At 37.8% G+C, this 24931-nt stretch overlaps 1 long non-coding RNA gene and 1 pseudogene across 1 annotated transcript in view; one reads left to right on the top strand and one right to left on the bottom strand.

Moving 5' to 3' along the window:
- The window catches only part of LOC131483102 (uncharacterized), a 360023-nt gene that overhangs the window by 274952 nt on the left and 60140 nt on the right, over window positions 1-24931 (top strand). Inside the window, exons 3-4 of the long non-coding RNA XR_009247515.1 lie at window positions 11188-11265; window positions 23236-23284. This is a non-coding gene — a long non-coding RNA (uncharacterized LOC131483102). The remainder of the gene's footprint in view (window positions 1-11187; window positions 11266-23235; window positions 23285-24931) is intronic.
- LOC131483136 (U2 spliceosomal RNA) lies at window positions 16485-16620 on the bottom strand (annotated as a pseudogene).

Raw genomic sequence — 24931 nt, 5'->3', positions numbered from 1 at the left:
TCCCCTTACTCAATTGCAGATCAGTGATGGAGGAGGAAGGGAAGCTACTGAGAGATGAAAAGCTTCAGCAAACTCACCCTGGAAGATGGTGGACAAGGAATATCACAGTTGTTTGGTCTAGGATCTGGATCCTATTAATGTCACCAAGCTTCCCTAGTCGCCAGTGGCAGCAACCTGGATTCTTCCTGCTGTGAACAGCCCTTAACATGAACTGAAGTTCACTAAACTCCCGGTAACTAAATAAACTGAAGGGGAATGAAATGTCCTTGCTTCATTTGACAGTACAAGGAAGAGGATGACATTGTATCACCACCCTTGAGCTCCATGTCCAAAAGCAGACATAAGCCACAGCATGCCGCTGGCTTGGGCATGCTCTCAGTCTTACATTAGCATGTTAAAACATTTGGTTTTGTAAAACATGAGATGAGGGTATAACGTAAATGTATTTGTTGCATTGGTTTTACTCTTGCAGTCTAAACAAAAGCAAATTCTTTTGCAATTTAGCTCACTTCTCAGTTATTTCAAGAAAAAGGTAAAAGGAATGTTAAATATTACATAGGAGTAATGATCTTTTCACTATTGCTCTATAATGTGGTTATTAATAAGTAGAAATTTTCATTGCATTAAACTTCAAGATTTTTTTTAAACACTTTTATTTATTTTCTATTGGAAAGGCAGATTTACAGAGAAAAGGAGAGACAGAGAGAAAAATCTTTCATCTGCTAGTTTATTCCCCAAGTGGTTGCAATGGCCAGAGCTGAGCCAATCAGAAGCCAGAATTGTCCTTGGGGTCTCCCACATGGGTGCATACTGCTTTCTCAGGCCATAGGCAGGGAGTCGGATGGGAAGCAGAGCAGTTGGGGCATGAACCGGTACCCATATGGGATCCCGGCAGATGCAAGGTTAGGAATTTGGCCACTAGACTATTCCACCAGGCCCAAGCTTCAAGATTTCTGATGTACACAGCAGTAATTCAGTAAATACTGTGTGATTTAAAAGTGTATGCATAATAGATATGTGTGTACATGCACATATGTATAAGTGTGATCTTATAGCATATATCTAATTTAGCAAGATAACACATTTTGCTATATGTTGCAATAGAAAATAATGTAACCTTTTAGTTATATTTTCATTGTCTTGATATTTGACATTGGTAATAAACTTTTAAAATACTGGGTTATTATGTTTTTTGAAAAAAATGAAGACTATGGTGCAAGTTGATAAAGCCAGCACCAATAGTGCCAGCCTCTCATATGGATGCCAGTTCGTGAGTCAACTTCTCCACTTCAGATTCACATCCCTGCCTAAGCACCTGCACCCATGGGGAGATCTAGAAAATGATTCCAGCTCCTGGTTTAAGATCAGCTCACTTTGTGTCTGTTTATCTTGTCTAACCCTTATGCCATTATATGATGTGGGTACTGGTAATACTTCCATTTCTAAAACAAAGAAACTTGAGATAACAAGATTTAACTAAACTGTTTATGATCACTCAGCTAACAGATTACAAGTTGAGCTTTTAACTCAGGCTCATTGACAGGGTGCTGGATTAGAAATGGCATAGCCAACAAGCGAACTGGCAGCCTGATATGGGATGCTAAAATTGAAAGTAATGACTGAACCTACTGTGCCACAATCATTCATGTTTTCAAGAGTCACTACAATCAGTAATTGCTTTTAAAAATCTGTGCTCATGGGCCCGGCGGCGTGGCCTAGCAGCTAAAGTCCTCGCCTTGAGAGCCCCGGGATCCCATATGGGTGCTGGTTCTAATCCCAGCGGCTCCACTTCCCATCCAGCTCCCTGCTTGTGGCCTGGGAAAGCAGTCGAGGACGGCCCAAGGCTTTGGGACCCTGCCACCCACGTGGGAGACCCGGAAGAGGTTCCAGGTTCCTGGCATGGGATTGGCGCGTACTGGCCCGTTGTGGCTCACTTGGGGAGTGAATCATCGGATGGAAGATCTTCCTCTCTGTCTCTCCTCCTCTCTGTATATCCGGCTTTCCAATAATAATAATAAAACCTTTAAAAAAAAATCTGTGCTGCTGTTTATCCAAATGTTTGCAGACGCTTGTGAAAAATGTTGGCTCTTCTGTATAAGCAGTTTAAGGAACAAGAGCTAATTTCTTTCTCTTTATTTGAGTGGTATTTGCTAAGCATTGCCTCCCTGAATTCAAAAAAGTGCAAAATATTTCTAGAGCATGATACAGGAGAACCTTCACTTCCTGTGGATGTATCTTGTGTTTGAAAATCCTAACTTTTGTAATAAGGAGGTCAGGGAAGCAGTGACCATATTCTACTGTATATATAAAAATGGGTGTGAATGTCTTATTTTCCAAGAGATTCTAAGAGATGAAGGTCCAGTGGGCCTATACAAAGAGTTGTTCAAGGACGTAGAACATGGTGTGAGCACCTTAAGAATGGCTGTGAGACTGTTTATCTCAACCAATGTAATGCACAGGATACATAATTTAGTTTCCGTTGTTCAGTAATTTTCAGTGTATTACCATAACTGTTTTATCATTTACCGTTCTCTTGCAGAGATCCTAGAGAGCAGACATTTGTTCCTGGTGGGAGCAGGTAGGTAAATATATGGGGATTAACTTGCAGAAGCATTTTTAAAGTTGAGAATGGGGCACAGTGTTCTTGTGTTGTGTCTTTGTGTTTCCTCTACGGTAGTTCCCCCATGCTTCCTGGTGGTCTGATGGGTGATGGAGGGAACAAACATGGATATCATTTAGAAAAAAAAAGTGGGTTTGTGGCCATTCTTCTTTGTATTTCTCCAACTCGCTGTGTTTTTCCCAGTGGCCTTAATCTTCTTCATTCTCTGGCTTAGTCACATTGTCATCTGACTATGCTGTCACCGAAGTAGGACTTTTAGGAGCTCTTTTGGGTTTACCCTTCTTTTTATGTCCTCTTGTCAACAATTACCAAGTACTGTGTATCTTACTATTTAAATATTTCTGATGTATGTTCTTTCTTTACCATCCTCACCACCACTATTTGTTATTTTTTAAAACTTAGGCTTCTGGTCCATCTTAAAAACATCAGTTTTCATATATTTTTTTTTAAAAAACTACAAACCATAGTAAAAATATTTCTGTCGTGACTCACCATGCATAAATGCACACATAAGTGTGGGCCAGGAACAAAATTGTTTGCAAAACTGCTTCTGATATTGTATCATTTTCCATGTTTCAGCTTAGACTTTTTTCCTCTTTTTAACAATATTTATTTATTTGAAAAGTACAATTTACAGAAAGAAAGAAGAAAGTCAGAAATAGAGAGAAAAGGAGAGAGAATGAATCTTCCATCTACTGGTTCAATCCCCAAATGGCCACAACAGTAGAAGCAGTTCTGCTTTAAAACCAGAAGTCAGAAGCTTCTTCCAGGTCCCCTACATTTGGATGCAGAGACCAACATGACTGGCCACCGCTTTGCTGGGCGCAGTAGCAGACAGCTAAGTTGAAAATACAGCAGCTGAGATGATACGGGATGCTGATATTGCAGTCATCAGCTTTATTGCATACGCCATAATTCCGGACACCTAAAAGTGTTCTAGCTTGTAGCATTCTTACCCATTTTTCTGGTTAGTCATGCTTGTTTGGTGAAGACTGACCCAGAGGTGGGTTCCTCCAAGAAGTCCTCCTGATCATTTCTGGCTGAGCTGAAATGCCTTCTCCATGCTCATCTAACATCTACTGCACATGCACACTCCTGCTAGTGGCTTAGGTGTCTGTCTCCACAACCAAGGCAACTTTCATTTCCAACATCTCATAGAATGGGTGGCATATAATAGAAGTCTGATAAAGGTGAGTCAATACATTATCGAAGATGGCTTTACTGCTTGACCCTGCGCACCTGTGTGGGAGACCCAAAGGAAGATTCAGGATCCTGCCCCATTCCTGAGCATTGTTGGCATTTGGAGAGTGAACCAGCAGATGGGAGATCTTTCTTTGTAACTGCCTTTTAAGTAAATAAATATATATTTAAAGAGAGAGAAAGAGGCCCAGAAAAATGAGTAATGAATTCCAAAACAACCTTGCCTGGGTTCCATGCCCTTCAATTTCTGACTACCAACATTTCCATTGTGATAATTGTATATATCTGGTAAGGGACTATATGGGGACATTGTTAATAGATATGGGTACTGCAAACCATAAAGAATGCCTACTTTTTTTTAAAGGTTTGTTTTAATTGGAAAATCAGATACACAGAGAGGGATGAGATACAGAGAGGAAGCTCTTCAATCCATTGATTTACTCCCCAAGCGGCGGCGATGGCTCGAACTGAGCCAAACCAAACCCAGGAGCCAGGAGCTAGGAGGCAGCAGCTTCTTCCTGGGGAAGTGGGGCCACCAGGATTAGAACTGGTATCCATATGGGATCCTGGCATGTGCAAGGCGAGGACATTTGCCACTAGGCTACCACGGAGGGCCCAGAATGCCTACTCCTTTTTTTTTTTTAAAGATTTATTTTTATTACAAAGTCAGACATACAGAGAGGAGGAGAGACAGAGAGGAAGATCTTCCATCCGATGATTCACTCCCCAAGTGAGCCACAACGGGCCGATGCGCGCTGATCCGATGCTGGGAACCAGGAACCTCTTCCACGTCTCCCACGCGGGTGCAGGGTCCCAATGCATTGGGCCATCCTCGACTGCTTTCCCAGGCCACAAGCAGGGAGCTGGATGGGAAGTGGAGCCACTGGGATTAGAACCAGCACCCATATGGGATCCCGGGGCGTTCAAGGTGAGGACTTTAGCTGCTAGGCCACGCCGCCGGGCCCCAGAATGCCTACTCTTAAAAAATAGATATTGGCTATCACCATGGCATTGTTGGCGAAGCCCTCTGCCTATGGCATTGGCATCCCATGTGGGCACCCCTTGCAGCCAAGTGGATGGAAGGACTCTCTGTGTTCTTCTCCCTGTAATTCTGCCTCTCAAGTGAAAAACAAACAAGCAAAACCCCAAAATATTACACTTAATTTTGAAACCGTTGTATAGTTTCAAGACCTCTATTAACAGAAGCTCCTAGAGGTCTCCCACGGTTAACTTCCTCATTTCTGTTTGTGTTATACGCACACCTCTTATCTCACTTGATCTAACAAATTTAGCCATTTCTACTGCTGTCTCTCTCTCTGTTTTTAATACTCAGGACTAACCTCAGGACTAACCTCAGGACTAACAAACTGATTCTATTCTAAAGTTCTTTCTCAGTTTTCCAATTGCATTGTTTAATCAAATCCACTTAAAAAAGATTGTTATTTTTGTTGGAAAGTCAAATTTACAGAGAGAAGGAGAGATATAGAAGATCTTCTATCCACTGATTCACTCCCAAAATGGCCACAACGGTCACAGCTGAGCCAATCCGAAGCCCGAAGCCAGGAGCTTCTTAAGGGTCTCCCATATGGGCACAAGGTCCCAAGGTTTTGGGTCATCCTCTACTGCTTTCACAGGCCACAAGCAGGGAGCTGAATGGGAAACAGGGCCACCGAGATATGAACAGGTGCCCATTTGGGATCCCAGCATGTTCAAGGCGAGCACTTTAGCCACTATGATATCCCGCTGGGCCCAAATTTTCTTTTAATCTACAATCTACAAGGTGTTTTCCATAAGTATGTGTTTGGTTCGGTCCAACAATTTCTTGCAGTCCTACTGTATATGTCTTTCAATTGCCTTTTCATTTCTGTCCAACCTCATTATTTTGGATGTGAATGCAAATGAATTAATTCACTTTCAAGTTATTCCCTGTTGCACTGAGATAGTTTTTAACCTTGCATCTTTGCTGAATTCATTTATGAATTCTAACAAGTTTGTGTATATGCTGTGTGTATGTGTCTATCAAGGGGAAAAGTTTTGTTAAAATTTTTTTACCTGCAAGATCAGCTCACCTGTAAAGAGATAATTTTACTTCTTCCCTTTCCATTTGCATGCAGTTTACTTATTTACATATTTATTTGTTTATGCCTGATTGCTTTGGCTGAGACTTAAATTACTATGCTGAGCGAAACTGGTGAAAGTGGGCATCCTTGCCGGCTTCATTATAATAGGGGTAAAAGGTTTTCATTTTTGATCACTGAATGAGATTCTAGTTGTAGACAATTTTTAAGTGTTATAACTTCATGTCTCAATCTCCTTTAAGTTTGAACATCTTCTAAAAATATTTCATTTCTTTTGAGACATTTTTTTCCACTCAAAAAGGGCTACTAGAATGTATCTTCTCCCTCAACTGGCGGATAGTTAGCATGTTGTCGCACCAGAGGGAAACACTATATGTGTTTCATCATTACTCCTAAGGCTTCATACTGATGTTCCCTACACCACCTTCCCAAGACTAATTAACCACTAGATACCCTCGGTTCACCTCCACTCCCTTTGCTTGGATCCAAATGGGAGTCTCATTTGTCTCTTGTGAATTATCTCATGTTTTATTTGGCCACGCCATAGACCTCCATATTCATTTTAGATGCCAACCACTTGTTTCCAACGGAGTAAAAGTCACTTCGTCCCTAAATTCTGCCTCCAGAGTTTCATAGATGAATGCAAACAGTACGCCTTGGTAAGTGTTAACTCAAGCATGCACGGAGTCTGGAGCAATCTCACAGTCACAGTGATCACATCTCACAGTCACCTACAACGGCTGCTACTTAGGACAGTAGCATTTCACAGCTGCTGATAAGTTCAGTGAGGAAGTACAGCTGCCGACTATCACAGAGAATAACAAAAACATTCCATTGAGAGCAGGAGGCAGGGAAAAAAGGAGTGCAGTGAAAAGAAAATACAGGCCAATTTCCAATTTTTGAAGTATTTTAAAGAAGATATGAAAGTACAGCACTCCACCTTTTAAGGAGCAGACATCAAAGTCAAACCGATGTAAAACTAAAATAGAATTTTGCTCATTGTAATGCCTCAACTGGATTTATATATGATTTTAGACGGATTGTAGAACTTTGTGACATAATTTGTTATAAGCAGAAAAAAATAATTAAAACTGAAGTTCTGTGTTTTCTAATACTCTAAGTTAGATTATTAACAACCTCAACATGATTTCTTAAAGATAAATTTTTCTTCAAATGACTACTGAAAGTTAACTTCATGTAGTATATAAGGACTGCAAACTGTTTTTAATACAGGCAACGATTATTGATCTGATCATCATTTAATATTGTAACAAAGAAGATAACACCCACTTTGGAACTTGTTTATTATAATTGAGAAAAAGTTAAGGATTACTAACTGCAAAATAATTATTATTACTCTCAGATATTGCTATATTCAATAAATGTTTCAAACACATGTTTCAAGGGAGACTAGTCTTGGAATGATAGGTTGAGAATGAACCATTTGCCTTGAATAATTTCATTTATAGTACATTATTCTAAAGCAGTGGATTTTATCATATGTGTAGAAATATTTGAGCTTGTATTTGATCACATTAAGCCATTAGACATTCTAAGAGCTTCTTATGTTAATAAAAGAAGAATCTGCATGTATAAGCCATTTTTATAGTAACATATGTCATGAATCACATTTTTAGTGTTTATTGAATGGAGTCATGTTACCAGCTTTTCTCAGATTTAGAAAAGATTTTTTGCTTTGTCAAATGGATTGTAGAAAATGCTAATAGGTGGCCTCTTAATGGGGGAAGTTCCAAGAAGATGGGGAAATGTTTCTATTTAGCCACTTTTCATAGATGACTTCAGAATGGCCACAATGATTGCTTTTCTTTCCAGAATGAAACCAAACAAACAGGCTTAACATTTTATAAATTGTCACAAAGGCAAACATTGCCTGATTTTATCTCAATGGTTGTACTGCCTAGAAAGAAAATCTTTATGAAATAGGATTAAATTATTAACAGATTGAACTATGTTAGATGGTCTTCACATCATCCCGTGGCTTAACAGATAAACATTAATGCATTATTAAATCAGAGTGGTTTTATCAGTAAGAATTTCAATTGTTGCAAGTCAGTTTGTTTTCTGTTCATATCTAGGGACACAACTGATATACAATGCTATACGTGACATACAACTGATGCCCAAATGATCACATGGGATTTTATTTTTCTGTGTTTGGAGTATGTGTCTTTTTTGTCCTTATTTTTCAAATGTTTAGTTAGTTATTTGTTTGAGAGACATGCACAAATGACATATGCATACAGGTTGAGAGAAATGTGTGTGTGTGAGAGAGATTTCATTTGCTAGTTAGTTCCCTACATGACTGCAACAGCTGGGGCTGGAAGATTCGAAATCAGGTCCAGGAGCTCTGGTACGTGAGCCCCCTCATATGGTATTTCTTTGGGTGTGAATTAGTAGAAATCCGTGTTGGAAGTAGGGGTAGGATTATAATCATGTACTAGAATATGGAATTTGACACTCCAGGCAGTGGCTTAACCCAGTGCAACAAAATGCCTACCCCTTATTTTATAAAAGAGAGAAATATAAGTTAGATTCCCAACTAAGTAGAGGATGCTAACCACATGATTTGGGGCTGTTACCCCCCAAATTGGGACATAAATGAGTTAGGAACTTACTAGAAAATGTTTCCCATTGCAGCATTGTGGAAATTCTTAATGCCAAAAGTGCAGGTGTGGCTGCAGCGTTCTTTTTGGGTGAGATGGAACATTTCATCCACATTCCAAAAAGACATAGCTAAAGCAGACAGGAACCATAACATACATGTGTCTGCTAAGTGAGGGTTTTGTCCTCTCACACAAGGGGCAAAACCAGTAACAAAGTTTCTTTACTCCTTCATGACTGACTGCAGCTGCTGCTGCTGGTCTCCTATTGCAGTTCTGCTCTTGCCTAGCCTAACCATGTGTTGCACCTGACTTTGTTTCCAGCTCTAACAACTGTATATATGAACAACTGTGTGGTGACCTCATGCTAGAGCTGAGCCCTTGGTTCTGCTGTTAGTGTTTCTCCTCATGATTCCTTAGGCGCCTCTTGTGCGGTTGCAGTTTTTCAGGACAACTGTAGATGGCTGTTGCTGTTTTTGAAAGTGTAGGTAGACAGTGGGAGGAGCTGTCGGAGAGCTCCGGGTGGCCTGTGTGGCAGTGCAGGTCCCAGATGGACAGCCTAGCTGACTGTTGGACAGCTCTGTTAGGCTCACCTGGTGGTGCAGGTAGCTCATTGACAGCTGCTGCTGTGGGACAGCTGCAGCTGGGCCCTGTCTGATAGCCCAGCATGGCCTGTTGGCACTTCCCTGTCTGTACTTCACGCAAGCCGTTCTTTGTACCATCGTGGTCCACCTTCTCTGCATTCTGCAAACTTAGAACTAGAACTGGCTGAAAATCTCCAGTATGGCTGTATTCCTCTTCCCCATGATTTTTGCTTTATTATAATATCATTGTACTAAAATTAGTCTGTGGGCGGGGAGCACTCCCACATCCATGATGTATCTGGTGCCATGACACTTCCAATATTTCAAAAAAAAAAAAAAGAACAGACTGTTTTTGAGGATCCGGTTAGGTTCTATTCTATACATCATTCTTGATGCCTCCTAATGGCTGTGGTGCTTTTGACCCAGCTCCCTGTTAATGTACCTAAGTAAGTAATGGAAGATGATTGAAGTGTTTGGGACTCTGCACCCACATGGGAGACCTTGACGAATCTCCTAGCTTTGTTCTGGCTCAGATCTGGCCATTGGAGCTATTTGGAGTAGTCCTCTCTCGAACTCTGCCATACAATAAATAATAAATATTAAAACGTTGTTTTTGGGAAAGATAACTATTGCTTGTCAGTTCAGTGAGTGATTCTAGACAATTTTGACAAATATATAAATATGACAACAAAGAGATCAAAGAGCATTGAGATAAGTAACATTAGCTTTAGCCTCTCTGGAGTGATGTTTGAGGAGAATCCTGCAGGGAGTGGCGATTTGTGTTGCTTTCTTGGTTCTTGCTTTGCAGCCTATTTAAGCCACCCATTACTTTGATTAGACTTTAAAGGTGTTTTTCACTCTTTTCTTACAAAGGCGTCCTAAACTGTTCACCTCCCAGCCCACGCAAGGCATTCCCCGGTGACATCGTGATGTCATCTTTTCTTCCCCAGGAGATGGGACAAATGAGGCCCTCTTCCAGAGTTGTCAGTGTTGCAAACGTTAAACTTTGCAAGGTCATGTCTGAAGCATGTGCTGGGTTGTTAGTACATCTGAAAGCACTAAGTTGGTGGAGACCTTCATTGCTGAGGTCAGCTTTTAAGGAAACAGTAGCGACTGTTCAGTTTCAGCAGATTTGTGTTAAGGAAATACAGGCTCAGTTATAGCAAATCTTCAGAAATGTTCAAGAGAAACCAGAGACCTAAGAAGTTTTTTTTTTTTTTTCTTAAATTATGAAATCCTTCACTTTCTAAAAGCTGTCACATGTGTTATGTAAAACTCTGATGTGGGCCAAAGAAAACAAGTCTGTGGCCTTGATTTTCCTGATGGGCCACAAGTTTGTGGCCTCTGCAATAAGAAGTACCATTTATTATCTGGGTGATGATGGGTGAGACACTGTGCTCAATGGTTTACATAACTTATCCTAAAAACAGTTTCTCCTTTCTCTCACTCCCTCTTTCTCTCTGTGTGTTTATGTGTACGCATGCATGTGAGATGCTTTCTGACAAACTCTTCCTTTGTCTTCTACAACAACCCCCTCTCCTTTTGCATCTATTTGAACAATTGACATCAACTTGTCTTTTCAATGGCTTCACGCATACTTCTGTTTTACTAATCTCCTTTAACTCTGAAATTTGTTTATATGTATCATCTGTACTTTTCATTTGCTATTTAAGATACATTATGTTATAGCTCTATCGTTATCCAAGATTTCCTTAAATGTCATTTTTTATTTCTCAAAGTATATTACAAGAATATCAGTGAAAGAAATGTATTGATTTTTTTAGTCAGATGTGTATATATAAGGCCAGTTTAATAAATACTTGGGTGAGTATGCTTAAAATAAAGACCTATGGTAGAATATCAATAAATATTTGATTTGTCATTTTCAAGATTTATTTTTATTTGAAAAGCAGATTTTAGAAATAGAGAAAGAGACAGAGAGAGAGGTCTTCCACCCTCTGATTTACTTCCCAAATGTCTGCAGTGACCACAATCGAATGACTCTGAAGCTAGGAACTTCCTCTGGGTCCAACAGCTGGCTGTGGGTACCCGAGTACTTGAACTGTCCTCCTCTTCTTTTCCAGGTCATCAGCGAGGAGCTGAATCAAAAGGGAGGAAGTCAGGACCCGAACCAGTGCCCATATGGGATGCCAGTGTCACAGGTAAATTAACCTGTTAATGCCACCACCCTGGACCCTGACTTGGTTTCTCAATTATGGTATAATAGTAACTACTGAGTTCTTGTGAGGTCCTATAATGAAGTGTTCATAATCTTACTCATTAGGTAAAGTTGATTCTATTTTGTATAGTCAAAAGGAAGAATCATAAGACACGGAGAGTTAAATATTTTGTTCAAATCACATCTAAGTTGTAGAGGTGAAATGGACTTTAACATTCAAAGTATCAGTAATAGTTATTACCATGAGCGTGAAACATGAAACTAAAAAGGTAAAAGTCTCAACGAGGGGAGCCCATACCCACAATCTGGAGTTTAAATGCACGCCATCTAGTTTAAAAGGATTAATTAATTCTTTCAAAATCTAGAGCAGTGAAATCAGAGATTTAGGAATTATTTGGTCTAAACTGTTCATTATCAAATGAGAAATGAAGACCAAGGAAGAGAATTGTGCAAGTACATGTCTTTCAGAAAACAAATATTTCAACCAGTACTACATTCCAATAGAACCAAAATAAAAAAAGATAACAATGTTTCTTAGGATAGCAGCACAGTTTACTTTGGATAACTTGTATAAGCATGCTGGGCCTTCATCTTTTGATTGACAGAGAACAAACACAAAAGGGTTGTCAGCAGCTAATTCTTCACCCTGATTGACAGTTCCCTACTTTAACCTGAGCCATTTGGATGGAAGGAGATCGAGTTTATTGCTTGTGATGATCAAAAGATGCCTGAAAGGTTTGTTTCCTAGACTCAAGGAAATAGAATTGAGATCTTCAAAACAAGCAGCCACTATGTGGATGTATATACAGCACTTGTTCCTCACAGAAGCAGTCACAATTTTTCTTCTGCTTTGGATCCAATAAATATGTAATGATGGCGTTGAGTATGCCAGACATTGTGCCTTGACTTTTCACATCATTAATCTAATTTATTTCTCATGGAAAAAGAAAACTGAACACACACACACACACACACACACGCTGTGAAATAAATAAATGAAGAGTCTCCATTTTTCAGGTAAGGCTACAAACTTAGTCATGGTAGTTTCTCTGCTGCCGGTAATCTGTAAAGCTGATACTGAAACACTTGATTCCAATTGCAGAATCCTTTGTGACCTGCTACTTTCATTCTCACGGTATTTGTTAAAACATTTTTTGAAGTGGTTTGAGCAAACATCATGCTACTAGTCATTGGTGTGGATACACAGTTTGACCATCTAACGGGAGGGAGCCATGGAGGATGGTGACAAGTTTGGGAGTGGAGTTTGAGACAGATACACTTGCTAAAAACGTGAAACAAATATTGCCCTTCAGTTGTAGATAGAAAAGCCAGGGAAGAACAATAGGTTTCTTTTTAATTTTTTAAATTTTATTTTATTTTATTTTATTTGGAATTTTCCCCCCAAACTCCCACCTCCTGACAGATTTTCCCCATATTGCTACAATAGTATAGTCCTTCATAAGGAGTCATAATTCCATCAGTCTCTTTTTTAAGTGTGCTCCAACATGAGCAATAGGGTTTTAAGGCAGTAATAAGATGCAATACTCCCTTTTCGTCTATAAAAAGCCGCAGATATTTATAAGCCCCTTAGTTGGGAGAACAAAACTACATAATACGATAGACAACACCAAAATCACTGTGGAAACATATTCTGTGTGGAAAAGTTGGCACTCTGGTCCCGATTCTGATCTCCTAGATAAGAGTGGATAGATTTCTTTCATCTTGTAAAATCAGGCACATGGCTGACATTAAATATGTTGATGGGTGAATCCTAGAGCGAGTTGTAAAAATGGGCAAAACAATAACAAAATTTCCTAATAGAAGAGGATACACAAGGAAGACAAGATTCTTTGCTCCCAAATACTTAATCTTGCTTTATAATCGAAGTTAATGGTTACGATGAATTTGCGCTTGTTAAAAACAAATCCTGCTGATAGACTGATTTAAGGCCATCAGAAATGTGCATTAAACTATTTGCCTGATCTAACTGTCCTGTCATCTATATGGCTCTATTTGTAGTGTCTGATTCCAGTTAGTCTCATCTTTAAATCATGTGGCTATTTTACTATAAAGTGAAATAACTTGATCAGATGGCTTTTGAGTTCCATGCAACAAATAGTAGAGCCTGTCTTTGGAGACTAGATACAAAAGCAGCACAAACTGGGTTAATTTAAACTCAAACAAAAGGTCAGTTGGCAGAAAGTAAAGACCTCTATGACCTCTTGTTCAAGTCCTGGAAGCTATAAATCCCAGTAAACTACTTAGGGCTTTATTAAGCAAGCCCAACAAAAGATAATCAACATTGTAATTATTGTTCAATTACAAACTGAATTATAAGCCTGGTTTTTATTTATCAAAGCAACAGTCCCTAAGTCATTTGCAAAAGCATTCTAATGAATGGTAGAAGGCTGTAGGTTACATAAGCAATTAAGAAAAATCATAAAACTGAACACTTAAAATCGATTAAAACCTTAGAAGTATTCATCAAGCTTTTTGAAGCCCAAGGTTCAAGGGTGATGAAAACGCAAAATGCAAGGACAAAATCCATTCAGGTTTCACAATCTCTAGTGTCATTTTGATCAAAAAGTTCAGCCAAAGAGAGAAGAAAAACCTGTAGGACTCCAAACCGCAAGTGACCTTGGGTTTTCTTTGTGAAGTGGCCCAAAAACAAGAAGCAGGATGTTCTGTAAACCAAAAGTTTAAAATCTGGGTAACACTTTATGGTGCCTTTTTAAGTACTTAAAAACAATTAACAAATGACTGGAAGAAAATCCTATCCTTAATTATTTTAAGATGTATTTGTGCCTCATTGCTCATGCGACACATCATGCAATGTGTTTTACAAAGCCATTGAAACTGATTATTAAATAAGTGTAAGCATTATATTTCCTGAAAGTATGTTAGACCATAATATGTAATGGTTCAGTGGGAATAATTTTTAAAATATATTTTTGTTGAATTCTTACATTCAATACAATGGTTGAATTTATGCATTTTGCTTCTAAGTAAAAAGCATAGCTCTCCAACTAATAACTCTGCTTTGCTTTCTGGAATGTTAGATTCAACAGTTTGTGGAAAAGCTGACTTAAAACAAGTTTGGGGCAAACATCCTGATACTATGGCTTTACTTGTTGCTTACAATGTTAGCATCTCATATCACAGCGTTGATTTGAGTCCATGTTTCTCTGCTTTCTTAGCTTCCTACAGTTCCCCCAGGGAAGGCAGAAGATGGCCCAAATGTTTGAGCCCCTGCCACTCAGGCTGGGAGACCCATATGAAGCTCCTGGATCCTAGATTCAACCCAGTTCAGCGTCAGTACTCAAGGCCACTGGGAAGTGAAAGGGGCTAGTATTTCTCCCTCCCCATCTGTCTCTAAGGCTTTGCATTATAAATCAATACATCCTTTCCCCCAAAAAGTTTTGGTATAAAATATCTGGAAAACTATGCTTAGATTTTACATCATAAGCATTTTCCATAAACTGTACAAAGTATTCCCTTCTAAGCCCATTGTTGGGTAAGAGATAAAAAATGAAAGGGCAGAATGACACTCTTGGAGTGAATTAGAGCCTGGCTTGTGATGTAAACTGCTTATCTTTTTGTCTTTGTAAATATGCTTTCAATATCAATTGTCTGCATTTTGACATCACATTAAATATTGCGAGAGCAGCTTTTGGGTGAGCAATCCCCAAGGTATCAGAGACCTTGTATAATCATCCCGTCGGCTGAATGTCCTAAGCACAGCACAAAACTCCCAACCCCCTGTTATATTCCTGAAGCATGCATTGAGGATCAAGTGAGAATAGTGTCAGCTGACCTTTGGGGTTTAGTACTGTTTTACCTTGAACGGAAGAAAAAGAAAGCTTTCTGTGGTAAATATGAAATGCGTTGAAACCTGGTTTTGGTGTTTCGATCAGGACTCAAACCTCTGGCAGAACACAACATTCTGTTTCTAAGAAAAGAGGTTTGTTGTGAAGCTCAGAAAACCTTGGACATCACATAGCTCTTACAAAACAACATTTTGATGATTTAAGTGTGAATGAATGAGAAGCATATGGATTAAATTTCTCTTAAAATACACATGGGTTTGAAAGTTAAGGCAAAGGTGTTTAGCTAAGTAAGTTTTGAGCTTGACTGAATCCAAAAGATTTGAAAGATGGTTGATTGCTTGACAACCCTGAAGCACAGCTAACTTCTTTAGTATTACATTAGTGGTACCACTAAATTTTGATTTTGGGTGCTGGATTTTCATTCATTCAAAGATTGGGTTAGATGCATTCCTGGCATTTAAGGCAATTATCAACTAAGTGGGTATAACAATGACTCAAGTTTATATTATATGTGAAATTATGGAATGGCTTATATATGTCTTATTTATATCTAAATATTATAATAATTGTTTAATCATTCAAGAAAATTAGTGACTTTCCAGGATTTTGAAGTCAAGTTTTATGCTTTGCTACTCTTGAAAATTTTAAAAATGCTGATGACAACAAATGTTAATATGTTCAGCAACACCGTCAATGTCAGCCTTCAGTTCTCTTTTCAGATCTACCCTGTCAATATCTTTGGAAGCAGGGATGTGAATTTCCGTGCTCTGCAAGCTCTCACTGTTTTGCTTTCCAAAACTTTGTAACACATGTGACAGGTACTATTAGACCTCTTCAGAAAAGGACCATTATCATTTTTGGAATGGCTGGTTAAGTTGTTTCTATAGTTTAGTTTCTAGACTGAAAGGTCTCTACTGACTGGGACTGTGACCACAACTGCCACCATTGCCTCACTCCTTGTCCAGTGGCAAGAATGAAATAGGCCCTCTGTATTTACATATTTAAAACAGTGTTGTAATAAATTCAACGAATCAAAAAGCACATGATTTTCTCTAACATTTGCGTGTAGTAATATGAAGATATTTCAAAATATTCATGGAAAATGAAATTAGAGGATGCGTATTTAGTGCAAAAATTTGAAATCCCTGCCTAGAATTTTCATGCTTTACATTTTCCATAAAGTTTTAGAAATAGTTTTTGAAATGGTGTGAAATATTAAACATTGTTGTAGTCAGCATTTTGTTTTCAAGATGTAAATGAGACAACATTTAAATAACTACATATGCCAAAATAACAAGAAATAGTTTAACAAATTGCAGCCTTTGTCCAAGTAATATTAATCCACCTAAATTGATACCCCTCTGCTAAATCTCATGAATAATTCCATCCAGGGAGTAAATGTTAAATCCAGGATACAGTATCTTTACAAAGTTACACGCTTAATGACTCCCTGTCTGTATCTGGTATCACAGATACTACACTTGATCTTAGCCAAAAGGCCGAGAAGCGATAGTATCTGGTATCACAGGAACAAGCAGAAAGTTTATCCCTGTAAGCTGATACGACAAAAGGAAAGTAAGTGATGAATCACAACCAGTTAAAATATTTATGCCAAAAGATACAAGGAAATGTAATGATAGGAGAAAAATTAATACCTGTATGATTCAAAGTATTCTTTGAGATCATGTTTTGATTTTTAACATTTTTGTGAAATTATTTTATATTCACAAAGATTCTGCTAAAATTCAGGCATATTGTAAAAAATTTCCACAAAATGTTTTCATGTATTTAATTGTAGCTCTGGCCATTATCGTCCCTTATATATATATATATATTTTTTTTTTAGTAATCAAATAAGCATATTTATTGATTCCATTTTCCAAAAAACCTTTTTTGAAATGTCCTCATATTCAAGGAAACCAAAATTATGTTCCTACAGGAAATTTTTACATGGAAAATAAAACCAAAATATATACCCATGTTAGTGTATATAAATACTTGTATTTGATGACTAGTTATTCAAAGAACTGCCAATATTTTCCAACTTTGGTCTAAGTGAATGGCATAACAGCTTGATGTGTACACAGTACAAATGATTGGTTGTTTAGACAGCTGAGATTTTCAACCTTATGGACGTCCCTTATATTTTCAACATTAAAATATTATCTGTGGGTTTGGTTCTGCGGATTATATTATCCCTTGACAAGTTTTTTTCTTTTTTTTTATATCATGTTTCTGATGGAATGCAAGATATTATTATTAGAATTTTGGAAAAGGGGTTATAGATATGCATATGAAATTAATTAGCATGCTATTTCTCCTATCAACATTTGATCTATGTTATTCAGTTTTGTAATGTTAAACATATTTTTACTATAAAAACTGCCACATAATTGGATATTTCTTGACTTCATACACATTTTTCTTACTCTCCATAGAAATACCGCCTCTTAACTTCTTATTGGTGATGACTATCACCAAAATCCTTATTTTTTAACAGAAAAAATGTCTTGGGCAATTTACGTTGTGGGAAGTACACTGTTGTATTTAAATATAAGTATATACCTACTACTAGGAGCTCATTTTTATTTTTGTTTCAAGTATTAGAAATGTACATTGTCTGTACCAACTATGTCAGGGTACACTTAAGTAAGAGACTAATAGAATTATGATTCCTTATGAAGGACTACACTATTGTAGAAAAATGGGGAAAATCTGTCGGGGGTGGGAGTTTGTGGGGGAATCCCAGCCTATACAAAATTGTACCACATAATTCAGAATTCAAAATAAAAATATATTTTAAAAAAAGATATATACTGAAAAAAGAGTAATGTACAAATCTATTAACTTAAAATATGTAATAAATCATCTGTGAACATGGACAATGACAAAAGTAATATAATATAATATAATATAATATAATATAATATAATATAATATAATATAATATAATTCAGCTGAAACCCGAAATTGGTGGTTATAGAGATTTTCTGAAACATCAGCCAGCCTTCTCTCCTGTCAATTTCTTTAATTGATTTGTCTTAAATTCTTGGTAAATAACACTGGTTTGAGCTTCCTTTCACAGTTCACTAATAATGGTAAAGTACTACTGTAGGAATTGGAAAATACCTCCTCCAGCCTCCTGCCTACCATGTCCCAGTCTACCCATTGTGCCTACTCCAGGGTCCTTCTCTTCTTTAGGAATTTGTGTGGCTACAACTGCTGTAGTTAAGATATTGGCCACCAAGCAATATACCCCAAAAAGCATTTCTTAGGAACTTTGTCGGATAAATGATTGAGCTTTCTATAACATTCAAAAAAATCAACAATCATGACATCAGAACCAACTTCTGAGGAACTCTGAGAAATTTTCTCAGTAATCAAAGACTCTTCAAAAACATTCATTCTTAGCTGTACTCACTGCAGGAATTTTTAGTGTGTTTATTTTTTAAAAAACATTTCTATACCAAGTTTTTGACCTTCATTGTCTGGAGTTAAAGAGTCCAAAACTGGAATGAGTGGAAGTTTGGCAGAAATCCCACCCAGAGCAATACAGCAACTCTTGTAGCACCTGTAACCCTGCCCTTATTTTCATTAACTTTGACATCATGTCTCCCACCAACCTTCCACACAGCTACTCCATCTGAAAGCTTTGCTAAACATTAGCTCAATTTTTCCTTTTCACATTTTCTAGCTGTGATATCTAACTGCTCCAAAATTTTATGAATGCATTTTTCAGTTTGAGCCTTTTTCCTTTCAAAAGAATGACATTATCTTTGCTTACAAGGACTTTTCAAACCTTTTTTTTAAAATCATGAGGTCAAACACCTTTAAGATCTAAAGTCTGTCATTCCTTTCCAAACATTGTACCCCAATAGCAATAGCTTTATCTTTTTACCTGGTTCATTCTATTGTTACTAACACTTGGAGTTTTGACTGTGACAAAAAGAAGATCAAGCTGTAGTCTGTTCAAAATGAGCTTCTTCATCAACATCTTTACTAATTATAACCAAAAGCTTATGTGATGATGAGCATAATAATATTGGTTAATAATATTTTGGTTGCAAATACTTCAACTTTAACTGTTTTCAAAGATGTATTTATTTATTTGAAATAGAGTTATAGAGAGGGGGAGGATAGAGAGGTCTTCCACCCATTGGTTTATTCCTCAAGTGGCTGAAACAGCCAGGGCAGAGTCAAGTTGAAGCCAGAGACCAGGAGCTTCACTCAAGTCTCCCAAATGAAAAGCAGGAGCCCAAGCACTAAGGCCATCTTCCTCTCTTCTTCCAAGGCCATTTTCAGGGAAATGGATCACAAGTGGAGCAGCTGGGACAAAGACTTAGCACCCATTTGGTATGCTGGTGTCACAGGAAGTGGCTTTACCCACTGTATCATGACACTAGCCCTGAGCACTGGCAGTTTTAAGAGCAAGTACAATAGACTGGACATTCTAAATATTCTTTTCACTCTGTAGAACATAGGCATCTTGGAAATGAAATTTCTGACCTTTTGATGTGTTTATAAAGTATGAAGAACTATAGCATTAATCAAATCTCATGCCTTCAATAATGTCTAATTCATCATTCAATGGTTTTCTATCCTGTGCTGGTATGACTTCTTATCATCCATTTTTTTTCATTCCATCAGAAATGATATTACCAACTTCTTTAAAGAAAGTGTAGTGACTTCAGAAGTTTTTTTCAAGAGTTTTGGCAGCTTTTGACTTCTTAGCTCAGAAGTTACAGCATCAACAGCTGGTCCTCACACCTCTACTGATTCCCATTGGATTAGCACCTTGGCTCATCTTGAAGCCTTCCTTGTTAAGAGAGAAAATGTGAGTGCAGTGGCAGAGGGGATACCTTCCACAGCCTCTTCACTTGTGGTACTGGCAATATCTTGAACAAATTTAAGCTACAGTATGTTTATATTTATTCCTGAAGTCAGTTGGCTCTGCAATAGTCACACCATTGATCATTATTCTTGAATTTCTCCAAATCTATATGGTATTCACTGTTGTCTTCTTGGTAATGGTAGAGCACTGGCTAAAAGGTCTACTATACCTTGAGACATCAATGCTCAGATATCTGTACCAACTTCTACTTCCTATGGCATGAGGCCAGATGAGATGAGGAACCAGTGTCCTGGAGCATATTCTGGGTCTCACACATGGGTACAGGGACCATCTTTTGCTTCTTTCCCAGGCCATTAGTAGGGAACTGGATTGAAAGTGGAACAACTGGGACTTGAACCACTGCTCATAGACGATGTTGACGCTGCAGGTGATGCACTAAAACCACAGACTGGCCCCTTGGACAGTGTGCTTGTCCCTCTTGCAGGTGCAATCAGCTTTTCCTTTTCCTCTTCCAAGAAATAGTAGCAATTTGCCTGATCCCTAGGATATAGTCCTTTTCCTCCATTTGTCCAAAAGCAGAATTCACAGCTTCTCCCCGTCATCAAAAACAGTGAATTTTCCCCTGAGTCTTAAATTGTAGGAGTGTTTCCTGGCCTCTCCTAAGTGTCTTAAGGCTGTTGTATTACATGAGGGAAGAATCCACAGGAATCATGTGGTTGCATGCCAATGGATCCCCGATGATGCTTCCTCTATTTCCTGCCTTGATTTCAGTTTTCTCATGAGTAGAGGCCCAAGGAAATAAGTTGTTGGATGACAGCAAATTCTCCATGTGTCTGGATGTATCCTGCTAATCCATTGTTAGCCTTTCAGAAGTCATTAATATATGAGTTATTTCTTCTTTGCCCTATTTGTCATGGCTCCCTTATCCTCTCATACTCTGTTGCAAGGAAACAGTTCACTTGAAACAGTTATTCACGATGAGTGTGATAAGAATTCTGACTTTGTGCCTGGCTTTTTCTCATTATTAAGGTGGGGACAAAGCTATTTTGTGGTTTTCAGTATTCTAAACAGAAACAAAACACTTTACCACATTTATTTAAAGTCCAAAATTTCACTAAATTCTCACATTCTATTCTCCTCTTTGAGATTAAAACTCTTATTAAATGGTTGACCTCCAATCTTCTCTTTTCTGATTTATATACCATTGACTACTTCTTCGTTTTCTGTATTCAGTTTGCTATTTATTCATCCCAGAAGTTGGAAACAGTATTAACTGTCTGTAGAGATCTTTTTTTGGCCTTTTGCTGGGCGCTTGATTTTGGGTTCACCGCTCGTTTCTTAATCTCTGCCCTTTTGCACCCTTTGTCTTCATAGCTTTCTTTTAGACACTGTCTTTTGGGGGTTGTGTATCCCCAAGAACATTTGAATTTCATTCTTTTTTTAGGTGGAAATATTCTTTATTACTACTTTTTTTTTTATGATCTATACAGTTTTGTAGGTATTCCCACCTTCTCCGTTCCTCCATATTCCCCCCTCACCATTTTCCCCTATGTTATTACAGTAATATAGTCCTTTAATAACATTTTTAAGTTTGACATTTTGCTAATTGTGTGTATCATAGCATTTCAGGCATAGGCAATGCTAGAAAATCTAGTACCAAATGTAACTGTTTCATTGGGATCCTTCCATTTGTGAATAGAATGCAAACTGCAACGAATATTCTCATAAATGAACTGCATGATGGAGGATGGCATACCTGGAAATGAAGTGACATTCGTTCTTGAGCAATCAAGTAGTTGAAGACAAAAATCTAGGTTGGCAGTCACTTTATGTCTTTGAAAGTTTGGAAACAGCTTCTCCCTGTGCTTTAGGTGCCAAGGAGGGGAAATCTGTTATTCTTGGTAATCATTTAATTCTTTGTAATTTAAGAGTATTCTCATTTTTGTTCATGGTTCCCCATGCCTCCCAAAATTTACTAGAATATGTTGAAACACAGATTTTTTTTTCGTCCTTCTTTCCATACTGTGCTCCTATATTTGGGCTTCAGAACTGCAACTAGATATATGTTACATCTTCTCATTTAATTCTTTTTTACTTCTTTAATTCCTTAAAAATTACATTTTCTCAGCTTTGCTGCATTTTACATGAATTCCTAACATTTATTTTTTATTAATTTTTCAATTATGATCAATCTGTTAGTGATCCAAATCATTGAATATTTGCTTTCACCTATTTTCTTATTCCTTAAATTTTAAATTCTTGATGATTGGTTCCATATCAGCTTTCACTTCTTTGGTAATTTTCTAAAATATGTATATACACACATGTATGTACATATACACATGCATACATATGGATTTATATAATATCAATGGTCTGTAACTTTCCTTTTCAATATTCTTTAATATGGGTCTTACATTATTCTCCATGGGCTGCCACGACACAACACCAAAGACTTGGTGGCTGAAACAATAGCCATCTATTTTCCCTAAGGTCTGGAGGGCATCAGCATGGTCAGCTTCCTGTGAGGGTACTCTGGGGCTTGCATTTCCTGCACAGTGTGTCTTTACAAGATGGACAGAGCAATCTGATGTCCTTTCCTGTTCTCATAATGTCACTAATGGCATCATCAGGACCCCATCCCCTTGCTTTTGTCTAAACCTAACTGCATCCCTAAAGTTCCATCTCCAGATAGTACCACATTGGAGTTTAAGGTGTCAGCTTAGCAATTGTGGGAGGCTACAATGCAGTCAGTCTGTAGTAAGTGTCCAAATAACTTGCATTCTATTTCTGTCTTGCTTTATTTACAGTGGTTTGAATTGAGAAAATGTTATTCCAGAGAAGGATTCTGGTTGTCAGAAAAACTCTGTACCCAGGATCTCTTCAGCTTTCTTCAAAGCAAGAAGAGCTTTCTCACTTGCCTGTCATTCTTAGCTTCCTTCTTCACACAACAGTGTTGTAGGTGGAATCTGCAAGACACCTGCAGCTGTGGCTCCCCCTGGTGCAAATGGGCTTCCTGCGGCTCGGATGCCGTCCTCCAATCCCTCACCCAGGTCCAGGTACTCCACTCCTGAAGCCCTGGATTGAACTCCTTCAGCTTATAGTGGAGGAGGTATTCGCCTTAAAGACTTACTTAAAGTGTAGGCACTCAGAATTTCTGCATGCAAAATATCTTTAAAATGCGGATGCTTTAGAGTTTTCATCATTCTATTAATTTCTCATATGTATTTTAAGTAAGATTATAAGTAAAAATAAGAGTAATTTATGTTTTTAGGATCCTTCACAGAACTGCTATTGGAGCAGGGGACTGGAGGGACTTCCAGGTAATTCTTATCATACAACAACGATTTTAGTGTCTAGTAATATGTGCCTTTACCCCTGCTTCCAGGACTATAATCCAGCAAAGTAACTATATAGCTCTTTTTTTTTTTAACCTAAAATATTTTCCTTCTGTTAAGTGTAAGCTTATCCTGCTTAGTCCAAAGTGAATTTGCTAAAGGAAAATACAGTTAGTTATATAGCAAAACAGACATGGTACAAGGTAAAGTTACAGCTTACGTTCAATACCTCTTCTCTTTTAATGAGATGAAATGATCCAGGACATGTTGATATTTTTGCAAAACAATTGTGACATAATAATTGAATACGCAGGAATACAAAATTGTAAAGTAACGCAAGACCTTGGCATAATTTTATTTAATATTCCCTGATGTTTACCATCTTTAATTACTTTTGGGAAATGTAAAATATGGAAGAATTGAAAGAATAGCATTGGAAACATCATTTTAACTAAATTCAGTAATTATAGTGTTCTTTCTACTTGCTTCCACTCTGCCTATCGCTACAAAAACACATTCTAGAACATGGTATGATTTGAAAATAACAGTGATTTTGACGTTCTGCTTCTACAACCTTTAAGATGCATCTCTTAAAAATAGTAACATTAAGAAAATGAGTACATTCTTAGTAAAACAGTTTTCATATTCAGATTTGTTCAATTGTTCTCAAATGTTCTTTACTGATTTTATTTTCTATCCAGTATGCAATAGATAGCATGCATTCAACTTGGCAGTTACATCTGTTGAACCATTTTATGTCTAGAACAATTTTTCAACTTGGCTTTTAAAATTTTCTTTTTAACGTTGACATTGGGCTTTTGAGTTCCCAGGACACTTTTGGTAGCATGATGAATGTTCTCAATTTGCTGATTAGTTTTTCATATTATGGTTGAACTTGGTCCTCTATTTTATTAAAACTGGAGGGCCAGAGACTCAATTCAACTAAGTTTGAATATTTTTGGCATCGATATGTCAGGATCCAGAGAAGGATCCTGGTTATCAGAAAAACTCTGTACCGAGGGTCCCTTCAGGGATGATGCTGCTTGACTGTGTTGTACCATGAAGTGACTCCATGATAGTGTGTTCCATGCCAGGAAGGCACAGCTTAGCTAATGAAGGTAGTGATAACTCTCCTGTGCTAAGGTAATGTTTTCTTTCTTGCATGTGGTGTTTTGGGTGGTTATATTTTGGCACCATGTTTAGGATCCTCTCCTAAATTGGAAACCAACTCCTTTCATGTATGGGACCAAAGCTAAATCATCCATGGTTGAAAAGTTAATGATCTTGTCTTTGAAAAGCAGCTTCAACTTTTGACCCTAACTATGTTTGATAGACCTCTATCTCTCCCCGAGACTGATGTCTTGTATACTTTACATACTGTGTGGAAGCTTTTACACTCAAGACTTGATTTCAGTGCGCTTCTTACTTTTGCCATTTTTTTCTCTTTCTTTTTAGCTTGGCTAGCTATTTCAGTGCTGCACACTGATGTGTTTTGGTGCCATGGGATCTATTTAAGCTCATTTGGATCCTAAGATTGTGCCACTAGATATGTAAATTTGGTAGACAAATCAGGAGAAAAAGAAATCAGAGAAGGAGGAAGAAAGGCAGAAAAGAAAGAAAAAAGAAGGAGGG

Source organism: Ochotona princeps, chromosome 23, assembly GCF_030435755.1.
Source record: "Ochotona princeps isolate mOchPri1 chromosome 23, mOchPri1.hap1, whole genome shotgun sequence".
Taxonomy (NCBI): Eukaryota; Metazoa; Chordata; class Mammalia; order Lagomorpha; family Ochotonidae; genus Ochotona; species Ochotona princeps.
This window is presented reverse-complemented; position numbering and strand designations above follow the sequence as displayed.